Raw genomic sequence first — 11,604 nt, 5'->3', positions numbered from 1 at the left:
TTAAGGTTTATTTTGCAAAACAAACTCTAAGATTTTTGCATTGAAATGTGTCTAATTCAGTTTCTCGTGCAGATTTATGGAAAGTTAGAGTTGTACTAGAGCCTATACAAGCTGCAGGAGGTAGATCCGACAAAATTTTACTTCCTTCCGCCGGGAAAGTTACGAAAGAAAGGAATTTTGTAAGTTTGATAACTTCTATATTATATCTGTCTTAGACAGGGTCAACCGCAAACAATATTATACAACAAAATAATGGCAGTGTAATATTATTTAATAGTATTTAAATAGTTTTTATGTTAAATAAAAATTTTAATTCTAGGTTTAGAAAGCTAATTCTGGAAAAGTTCTAGTTCAGATTTATCATTTTATTCTTTTAATTTTTTCAGCATTTTCAAAAATTTTCATTTTTTAGCTTTTCAAAAATTTTCGAATGCCGTAAAAAAGTAAAAGTTCCAAAATGAAATCTGCCATAGTTTGATTAAAAAAATGAATGTTTTATTAAAAATTTGGCAATGTTTTTAAGATTTTCTTTAATTTAGTGTCATTCTCTTTTTAAATGGAGGGTCTGTAAAAATTACGCCGATAACTTTATTTTCTAGATATTAAATATTTTATCAAATTATTTCTTTAAAAACAAGAATGTGATTATTAGTAGTCAAAAGTTGTTAACTTTTGCTTTAACACAGGAATGTTTTGACATAAACATATGCATGTATCAGCGTATGTGTCAATATGATACTGCTTGAGCTCTGAATTTCTTTAAGTTCTTAAGTTCCAGATTTCAAGTTCAAGGGTGAATAATATTCACAAAATTTATTTTTAGAAAATAAAATTCTTAATTTTAATTTATTAATGAACATAACAATGGTTTAGGAAGCCGATACTATAGGAATACTTAATTACTTATATTTGATGCTGTTACAAAGTAAATAGTTTTGTTTGACAGTTATTACATCACTAATTTATTGAAATGGTTCTGTTTACACTGCACAATTGCTATTTCTCGTGCTCCTTAAACAAGTTATAGCTTTATTCTTAAAGTTGTCTTCCTATTCTAGATATTTCTGGTTATCACTGTAAAAAAGGCTTATTATATCAGAATAAAAATCAACAAAAACTACAGTTAAGAGACAAATTTACTGGAATTCTAGAGAAAAAAAATAATTGATCGAGATACATAGTTTTCTAAGTGACAATTCCTGAATATGATTTAATTATTTATGTACATCAGAAGCCGAATTTAAAGAATTTGAGCCGCGGCATAAATTTAAACCGCGGCTCGAATATGGTTGGTTTCACATAAATTTGTATTAAATTTTTCAAGATTTAAGCCGGCCCTCAATTGAAACCAGTTTTTGGGGAATTTGAGACGCGGCTTAAATTCATAAAATTCGGACACAGGATTCAGATTTCTATAAATTCAAAAAAAGAGGTTTTTGTTATATTAGTCCGTCTCCTGTAAAATAAGAGCGAATCAATTGTTATAAACTTGGATATTTATCTTTAATAAATGGCAGATTGATATCACTGATGGATGGATATATTTATCTCTGATAGATGGATATATTTATATATATTTTTCTCTGAGAGCTGGATATATTTATCTCTGATAAATGGATATATTTATCTCTAATAGATGGATAAATTATCTCTGATAACTGGATATATTTATCTCTGAAAGATGAATATATTTATCTCTGATAAATGGATATATTTATCTCTAATAGATGGATAAATTATCTCTCATAAATGGATATATTTATCTCTAATAGATGGATATATTTATCTCTGATATGTGGATGTATTCATCTCTGATACAGGGTGTCCCAAAAAACATGGGAATTTAGTGACGAATTCGATATCGTCTTTTCAAATAATTCTTTGATTTAGTATAGTGATACCTACTGAGAAAGCTGTAATCTGTAAGAGTTTCGTCTGCTATGTTTACATCTTGTTTGTCTATGTTTTGACTGCATACGGTTGTACTTAGTAAAACAAGAAAATTACAGTATACAAACAGAGTAAACTTGTCCGTATTCACTGTTCATCTTGCGGAGACATTATAGACACATCTTTACAGTCTTTTACCCTTTTCATTAAATAAACTCTAGCAGACATAATAATATTATGGCTTTTGAAATTAGGTATTACAATGCTAATTCGTAACAAAGACGATATCGAATTCGTCACTGAATTCCCATGTTTTTTGGGACACCCTGTAGATGAATATATATTTATCTCTAATAGATGGATATATTTATCTCTGATAGATGGATATTTCAAAAATAACCTTGACTATATTTACTGAAGTTCCGTTATCTATCAAATTATAAACACATGCAAAACATATAATTTCGTTCAATTCTTAAAGGGAATTCCAAACCGACCTATTCTTAGTGAATAGACATCTACGTCAAAAAAACAAACCCTTACTTTGTATACATTAAAGGAATTAAATTAAAATCGTAGTTTTTTTTCAATTTGCTTTCATTTAATTTGTAACATTATTGTATATTTATGATATCTGAACGCAGTTAATACAGGGTGTCCCAAAAAACATGGGAATTCAGTGACGAATTGGATATCGTCTTTGTATTGAATTAGCATTGTTATACCAAATTTCAAAAGCCATAATATTATTATGCCTGCTAGAGTTTATTTTATGAAAAGGGTAAAAGACTGTAAAGATGTGTTTATAATGCCTCCACAGATGAACAGTGAAGACGGATAGGTTTACACTGTTTGTGTACTGCAATTTTCTTGTTTTACTAAGTACAACAGTATGCAGTCAAAACATAAACAAACAAATTGTGAACATAGCAGACGGAACTTTTACAAATTATAGCTTTCTCAGTAGGTATCACTATACTAAATCAAAGAATTATTTATAAAGACGATATCGAATTTGTCACTGAATTCCCATGTTTATTGGGACACCCTGTATAAAATTTGGACACAAAGTACCGTTACGTTTAAAACTTTCATTTAACTATTGATTTAGAATTTGATTTTCAAATACTGTGTCTCTAATTTTCTAATTCAATGTATACTTACAAGTTACAACCTGAAAACTTATTTAGCAGAATTCATTGTTGGAAGTATATGCGACTCAAATTGTTAAGATCATAGATTAATTAAAAAAACTGATAGGACACTTATACATGACGTCTATTCAATATTTAGGGGTTTTTAGTTCACAATAACCCTGAGGCCCAAAGAGAACAGGCTCTCTCTCTGTCTTGTACTACGCAGCATGCGCGTAACTCCTTGTGAACGTATAAAATGCCTTTTTTTGCTGAAAAATAGGTGAATTTTTTATTAACATAGGTATGTATGGTAGTAAGCAGATACTTTTCTTATAAAACTATAAGATTTTTTTGTAAAATCATGATAAAGAAAAATATATTTAGCAAGAAATTCAACTTTAAAAATCTTTAAATTGCCTCTTTTTCCAAAAATCGTATACTAGGAAATTACCCGGCAGTCGACAAGTCATGGTTTTGAAAATTTCAAGAATTACATTTTTTTAATAAAAATAATATCTCTAAATATTATTTTTTGATAGTTAGTATACACGATCTTATTATTTGTCGCACCTGTTTTATATAACACTAATTCACTATTCTAACATATATCACTATTCAAAAGATAAATCTTTACAGTTCAAGTTCTTGTGTCATGGGATTTTGTTAATTTTAAATAGTATTATAATATTTGATGTATATCTCCTAAACTAAATATAACTACTAAATCAAATGTTAAAACAAAATACATTTGATCGTTTAACATTAATTTTAAAAACGCGGGTAACTGACTGAACATGACGACTAAAAGACGTCTTAAATCTATTCCATCCGATGCTTTGACAACAAAGTGTTTACAAAAAAGTTTGCACGACTAATAATCTCTTCAAAAGTTGATTAACTTTCTTTGTATCTTAAAGATTACAAAAACATTAGATGTGAAGAAAAGTCATTGATTATTTTGTTTAATTATTTAACAAAACTTTTAAGTTATAACTTAAAATTCACTCATTCCTTAGTTTAGGGTTTGGGTTTAATTAATTGTTCTACTGTTCAGCTAAATTCCAGATTGTGCATAAATATACATCTAAGCATACACTTTCTTTTTACAGACAAAGAGCTAAGTTTACATTATAGTAAAGTTCGATCTTGTGTAATAGATTGTTTTTTAAATAAACTAAAGTTCAAATTTGTCAGATATTCATTTTACAATATTAAATTGTAGTATTCTAGCATTAAAAAACTGCTTATTAAACACATTTTTATACTGTGGAACTCGTGGAACAGAACGTACCGCTCATGTCCCAGAATGCTTGAATAAAAGTCTTTTGTTTTTAAATGGATAGGGTAGGGTACGGACTACAGGGCAAAAAAAAGTCCGGTCTGTGAAAAAAATCTAAAATAGCCAATAACTTTTTGTGACTAAAGCTACAGATCGAAAAAAATAGGTTTTTGAAAAGCCCTTGAAAAATGGAACATGTGTCACATTTTGATATTTGTTTTAAAAAAAAAATTTTCTCCATTTTTCTGACCCTTTATTTGCATTTTTTCAAATTTCCCTAGCACCCAAACTATTGAAGTTATCGATCTAATTTTTTTTAATGAGCTGACCTTGAAAAATTGGGCTATGAACATGCATTTCAGCTCTATACCTATTCTTAAAGGCCTTTTACAAGGGAGGGGGCGTGGGACACCCCCCCCCCGGCTATTCATAGGTTAAGACCCCTCAGCCTTTATAAGGTTAACATTTTAGAGATTTCCAGAAGGAATTAACTTCAAATCTGCCAAACAACGAAAGTTAAGAAATACTGCTTTTTGAAGGAATTAACAATACAAAGTCCTTATGTCGCTTTAATATCAAAAACTAAATTTGTTTCCTTGAGATTTTTTTCGTCTTAAAGGTCATGTAAGTGTAATTTCAAGTGAACCTTTATGCAAAGGATGGTAATGTCCGATTAACAACGGTACCTCTGAAACATTTATCTGAAAAATATTGTCGTTTATTAGCTTTGGAAGTGATTGATTCTGATATATAACTCATGTCATTATTCCTGCAGTCTAAATGCGCAAGTGCCTTTTGTACAAACCGCAATATATGGAAAATAAACAATTTTCAACATTTTCAACATTTCCTTTAGAACTGTTGTGAATCGGGTATTGCATGCTATCCTTGCATGGATGATCACTTTAAGTTACGTTTTAGCGATCAAAATAAAATCTCAATCAGTATCCGAATTTAGGAATTTAATGAATCCCCCCAAAACCGGTTGAGCGCCGGCTTAAATCTTGAAAAAATTATTACAATTTTAAGTGGAAACAACCATATTTGAGCCCCGGCTTAAATTTAAGCCGCGGCTCAAATTCTTTAAATTCGGCCTCAGTACACTTTAAAAAAAATTAAATTAATTTCTCGCAACATAAGCTAGTTAAAGCATTTACATGTAATATGGTTACTGGTGCACTGGCACTGTTAAGGAGACTGTGAAAAATTATATATATATATATATATATATATGTATATATCCGGATATCAATAAGAAATATATTTATCATAAAGAAAGCCTCAAGTTCATGTATTCATAAGTAGTGGTGGGTATATTACATATGCCTACATACTAAAACCTTGAAAAATATTCTGAAAAATGAAAACACAAAACTTGATATTGGAAAAAAAAGTTTTTGTCCAAAAAAATTGTCCTGTTCCAAAAAAGCCCGTCAAGATTGAGAAAGATTTAACCCTATTCCTGCTGGGGGGGGGGGGTCAATTTGACCCCCCCCTGTAGTTTTTTTTACATAACTCAAAAAGTATTGGTCTGAGGCTGTTGAAATTTTCTGACTTTTCTTACATACCCAAAGCCCTCCTTTTAGGCCTAAAACCGGGCTTAACTGCCTGAGTCCTCAGGCACACTGCCTGAATGACTGCTTTTGCCTGTAACAAACTAAATCTTTGATTTGACCCACTTTTACTTGTCAGATTTTGATAAAATTTAGCTTTTAGGAAAGCCTATGACATAAGAAAACGGATTGCACAAGTTTTGCAAAAAAAAATTAGCAAATTTTTTGCAAACAACCTGTCAAAGGAAATTTGCACATTTTTAGTTTTTCTTGATTAAAAATCATGTTATTTAAAATTTTGCAAACATTTTTTCATATTTTATATGCTTGATTGTGTTTTCAAGGAGAAATGGGAAACCCTGGCAAACATTAGAAAACCTTGACGTCAAACTTTAACCTATCTTAACAAACCTAAGTGAGACTTTCTTAAAATATTAAACTATCTTGACAAATGTTGCAACCATCATGACAAACCTCAACATTTTCTTATTATGGTTAATATCTTGACTAGCTTCCAACTTTCGTGAAAAGATAGGAAACATCTTGACAAACTTAAATTTTCTTGTCAAAGATAGGAAAACTTAAATTTTCTTGTCAAAGATAGGAAACATCTTGACAAACTTAATTTTCTTGTCAAAGCTAGGAAAGATCTTGACAAGCTTAAATTTTCTTGTCAAAGATAGGAAACATCTTGACAAACTTAAATTTTCTCGTCAAAGATAGGAAACATCTTGACAAGCTTAAATTTTCTTGTTAAAAATAGGAAATTTTTATAGGGAACGTCTTGACACACTTAAATTTTCTTGTCAAATATAGAAAACATCTTGAAAAATTTAAATTTTCTTTTCAAAGATAGGGAACATCTTGACAAATTTAAATTTTCTTGTCAAAGATAGGAAACGTCTTGACACACTTAAATTTTCTTGTCAAAGATAGAAAACATCTTGAAAAATTTAAATTTTCTTTTCAAAGATTGGGAACATCTTGACAAATTTAAATTTTCTTGTCAAAGATAGAAAACGTATTGACACACTTAAATTTTCTAGTCAAAGATAGGAAACATCTTGACAAATTTAAATTTTCTTTTCAAAGATAGGGAACATCTTGACAAACTTAAATTTTCTTTTCAAAGATAGGAAACATCTTGACAAACTTAAATTTTCTTGTCAAAGATAGCAAACATCTTGATAAACTTAAATTTTCTTGTCAAAGATAGCAAACATCTTGACAAAGTTAAATTTTCTTTTCAAAGATAGGAAACATCTTGACAAACTTAAATTTTCTTGTCAAAGATAGGAAACATCTTGACACAATTAAATTTTCTTTTCAAATATAGGAAACATCTTGACAAACTTAAATTTTCTTGTCAAAGATAGGAAACATCTTGACAAACTTAAAACTTTCATGGCAAAGATAGGAAACATCTTGAAAAACTTAAATTTTCTTGTCAAAGATAAAAATATCTTGACAAACTTAAAAATTTCATAGCAAAAATAGCAAACATCTAGATAAACTTAAATTTTCTTGTCAAAGATAACTAACATCTTGATAAACTTAAATTTTCTTGTCAAAGATAGGAAACTTCTTGACAAAGCTAGCAAACATCTTTACACATAAATCTTTCGTGGCGAAGATAGCAAACATCCTGACAAACGTTAAACTTTCAAACCTTTAATAACTAATGAGAACATTTGCAAATATTTTGACAAACTTTAGACTTTCTTCATAGCATTTGCAAACATCTTGACAAACCTCATTTACTTGACAAACACATTAAAAATATCTGAACGTTACTAATGCATTCTAGATTTCATAAAATGTGAATATAGCTATTTCTTATTTGCAAATTACACTTTCAATAAGAATGTAAACCTTGCATTTTTAAATTTGCAATCATTTGAAATTTCTTGTTAATTTTTCCAAACGGTTAATATTCAATTATTTTGATAATACATTTCGTTTAAGTTGATTTTGAACGACAGCAATGTCTGTTCGAAGTATACACTGTGTAAAACATTAAATATGGATAATTAATCATAAGTTTCATATTAGATTATTAATTCAACACAGAAAGCCGGAAATATCAAGTTCAAGCAAAGTTCAAGGACGATGAATTTTTTCAAATTCCCGCTTGGGAACTAAACAATATTTCCACTTGGAAACTATTTAAACAATATTTCCGCTTGGGAACTAAACAATATTTCCGCATGGGAACTATACAATATTTCCGCTTGGGAACTAAATATATTATTTCCACTTGGGAACTAAACAATATTTCCGCTTGGGAACTAAATATATTATTTCCACTTGGGAACTAAACAATATTTCCGCTTGGGAACTAAAAATATTTCCGCTTGGGAACTAAACAATTTTTCCGCATGGGAACTAAACAATATTTCCGCTTGGGAACTAAATATACTATTTCCACTTGGGAACTAAGCAATATTTCCGCTTGGGAACTAAATATACTATTTCCACTTGGGAACTAAATAATATTCCCGCTTGGGAACTAAACAATATTTCCGCTTGGGAACTAAACAATATTTCCGCTTGGGAACTAAACAATATTTCCGCTTGGGAACTAAACAATATTTCCGCTTGGGAACTAAACTATATTTCTGCTTGGGAATTAAACAATATTTCCGCTTGGGAACTAAATATATTATTTCCACTTGGGAACTAAACAATATTTCCGCTTGGGAACTAAACAATATTTCCGTTTGGGAACTAAACAATATTTCCGCTTGGGAACTAAAAAATATTTCCGCTTGGGAACTAAACAATATTTCCGCTTGGGAACTAAACAATATTTCCGCTTGGGAACTAAACAATATTTCCGCTTGGGAACTAAAAAATATTTCCGCTTGGGAACTAAAAAATATTTCCGCTAGGGAACTGAACAATATTTCCACTTTGGAACTATTCAAACAATTTAAAACGATTCACTTATTTTTCAAAGATGCAATGGTACAGATATTTTTAGACATATCTTTATTATTCAGAGTTTGTTGCAAAGACTCAATTCCTTTACAAACTTGAGCTAGTCTTTTTTTATAATTATCATGGTATTTCAAACATGATATTTCAAACTTACACTATATTATTTATCAGAATTCAAAGTTTGAAATATCAAAGTTCTACGACATCGGGTTGGAGAAATAAAGGGATTAGATAATCAGAGTTTGATTCCTTTGCAAATGTAATCAGAAAAATGGTTTTATAAAAATCATCCGTTTCAGAATTCTGAGATCTTAGTAGCTTAACTGCAGCAAATTGTTTCGATGAATTATTACTGATAAATCGTCAGAAATCTCTTTAAATAAACCTATTTATTTAAGAGATGAAAAGTTACCTACTTCTGCATATAATCAAATTAATATCTTTATGAAAAAAATTAAAAGCGTCGAAAACTCACCTTACTGTCATGGTGGCAACAGTTTTCAAACCACGCTGCTTCATTTTTTTGTAAACAAACTTGACACTGTCACAAACTTGACACTGTCACAAACTTGACACTGTCACAAATTTTCCATTTTTCTCTCAATTTTAAACATTTTAACTTTGTTCTCAGTTCATCCCAACGAATCTCAAGCTTACTGAATTTCCTAAATTTAACTGTAAAATGCTTTCATAAACATAATTTCTTTGAAGCCTCTAAAGCCTTGATTACTTCAGGGTTCAGATGATAAAAATGTGACTCTGCGGTGAAACAAGCTTTCTCAGCTCTCTCCTGGGCCAGGGAGGGGAGCAATGTTAGGGGAGGGGGGGGAGACTTACGTTATTCATGATTTATATTCTTTTCACAAGTTTTATAATTTCTTGTCTTACACAATCATTGAACAGGGGTCAAGGGGTGGGGGGTGGGGGGTCAGAAAGAAAAGGATGTTTTCTCTTTTCTTAAATTCATTCATTCATTTGATTCCTTGGTAAAAAGCAAACATCTGCATTTTACCTTTATTTTGTCAATTATCAATTTTAAATGACCTCCTGCAGCAGTTAATTTTCTAGCTAGGTTTGCATTCTCTTATAAAGCATTTTTTTATTATAACGCATTTTGCTAAACGGGATTTAATTGTAAATTAACTCGAAACAGACCTCTAATTTTATTTTTGGCCTGGCACTCTCATTTCTGGCCTTGCACTCTCATTTTTGACACCATCACTTTGAATCTTTTAAATGAATGCAGTGAAGGGTACAGGACACTAAAAGGCCGATCCGATAAAAAAATGAAATAGCCCATCACTTTTTTTGTGCTACAGATCTAAATATTACATTTTTTAAAGACCTTGAAAATAGATGTTAATACATAGCTAGCTGTCATATGTTGGAAAAAACAGAAAAAATATATTTTTTACATTTTTCCGACCTTTATTAGCATTTTTCCCAACCTCCTTAGCACCCTAAGGATATTGGGACTCAAATTAAAAAAAATTGTTAAATGTTTAAATTTTTTATCTTAAAGTTTCCTATTTTAGGTATTGAGTGACACGAGGGTGGGAGGTTGCAGTTTTATAGCCGGGCATAATATTACGTGACACTAGGTTGGCCATTGGGAGAGGTTGCAGTATTAAACCCGGACATGTATACATTATGAGACATGAGGGTGGTAATTTTCAGTATTTAACCTGGACTTTATATTGCGTAACACGAGTTTCTGGGAAAGTCTGGTAGATCTTCGAATTAGTGGAAATCCATCTCTCTTTCTAGGAAACTCTACTAAAATATTCAAAGCTTTTTATTTTATATCATGCAATACATTGAAGTTTCTTTTAAACGTTACAAAAATACTATCTTTTTTATGAAAAAAAAATAAATCATTTTAAGATTTTTACCACATTTCTTGATATTGATTTATTTTACGCAAAGTTTTAAATATTTTTAATTAGTATGGGAGTTCAAGAAAAAACTAGTACAAGTGGAGCCAAATATTCGATGGTTAAATTCGTATCGTAAAATTATATTAAAATGGCCATGTTAATACTTTTATTCAATTTTGATGGAATTTATCACACCTAATATTTCCCGTTGTAAGGTGATTAAGTGACTTTATCGCCCTACAACGGGGCGAAAATGTAACTTTTTTACCGTGCTATTAAAATTTCAAATTTTATACCTAATTTGTCTCATTGTAGGATGATAAAGTTACTTAATCACCCTACAACAGGGTGATTAAGTAACTTTATCGACCTGCTTTGAAATAATTTGAGTAAAATAAAATATTTTCACAAACTAGAGAAAATAAAAATCCCGGCTAAAACTTTTTCGCACTGTATAATACCCATTACAATAACATAAATAGATAAAAATTTGTACTTTAAAAAAGAAACAATCTAAAAAAAGACCATCTATCTATCTATCTATCTATCTATTCAAGACAATATTTCTATCTATAACAATAAGCCATCTATTTAGCTCTGCAAGACGAACTATTTATTTTTGCAAGACCATCTTTGTATCTATACTAAACCATCTTTCTATCTATGTAAGATCATTTATCGAGCTACTAAACCATATATCTATCTATGTAAGACCATCAATATTAGACCATCTATGTATCTCTACATCTATCCAAGGTTATAATGCATTATAACCTTGTATCTATTTATCTAAGACGTCTATATCTATCTATATTAAACCATCTATCTATCTATTTATTTATCTATCTAAGCAAGACCATCTATCTATCTATCACATTAAACCGGAGGATGCGAATTCCCAGATGAGTTCTGCAGAACACCCCCCCCCT

This window comes from Eurytemora carolleeae, unplaced genomic scaffold (assembly GCF_000591075.1).
Source record: "Eurytemora carolleeae unplaced genomic scaffold, Eaff_2.0 scaffold204, whole genome shotgun sequence".
Classification (NCBI taxonomy): Eukaryota; Metazoa; Arthropoda; class Copepoda; order Calanoida; family Temoridae; genus Eurytemora; species Eurytemora carolleeae.
This window is presented reverse-complemented; position numbering follows the sequence as displayed.